This window comes from Ananas comosus, linkage group 4 (genome assembly GCF_001540865.1).
Source record: "Ananas comosus cultivar F153 linkage group 4, ASM154086v1, whole genome shotgun sequence".
NCBI lineage: Eukaryota > Viridiplantae > Streptophyta > Magnoliopsida > Poales > Bromeliaceae > Ananas > Ananas comosus.
Window position 1 is genome coordinate 12266493 of NC_033624.1, and position 939 is coordinate 12267431.

Below are 939 nucleotides of genomic sequence, written 5' to 3' on the forward strand. Positions count from 1 at the left end.
AACATCGAAAATAAAGTGGAAGCACGGAGCCCTCCGTGCTTCCATAAGCATCCTAGCCGCACTCTCTCTCTCACTCTCTCTCTCTCTCTCTCTCTCTCTCTCTCTCTCTCTATATATATATATATATATATATATATAGGCTGGGGCTACTATACTCTTATGAGTATAGACCCTCTTGTACTTATAAATTTTTAACCGTTGATTGATAGGATATGTGGTTAGGATGATGGTGGTCCCCACTTAGAATAATAGTAGTTCCCTAGGGTTGAGTAGGTAGTTGGTTGAATAGTATGATTTAACAGGTGAAAATGATCAATGGAATAAATCTAATGGTCAAAAACTTATGAGTATAAAAGAGCCAATACTCATAAAAGTATAGTAGCCGGACTCTCTCTCTCTCTCTCTCTCTCTCTCTCTCTCTATATATAGGGTCCGGCTACTATACTATTATGAGTACGATCGCCCTCGTACTCATAAGTTGTTTTTGATGATAGAGCTTCCGAATCGACGATCCACACTGTTAAACATTATTTACAGCATTTAAAACTTCTAGAAATCAAATTTTATAATTTTTCGACATTATTTATCTTATGATCAAGAGATCACAAATTCGACAATTTTTAATGGCCAGTATGGAATACTTGCTAGTTTAACGGTGTAAAAGAATCGAAATTTGTTGAATTTTTGATAGAAAGTTCTATTCACTACATAGATAAAGATCAATAACTCCGATTTTGAATTGAAGGATCCGATCATCCTTTTTTAGGACGTCGTTCGATTTTGACCGTTCATTTTGTGCCCACTTGATGGATTTTATTATGATTTCAAAAATTTACGAAATTTATTTTCTAGAAGTTTCAAATACTCTAGATCATATTTAACGGAGTGGATCGTCGATTCGGAAGCTCCATCATTGAAAACAACTTATGAGTACGAGGG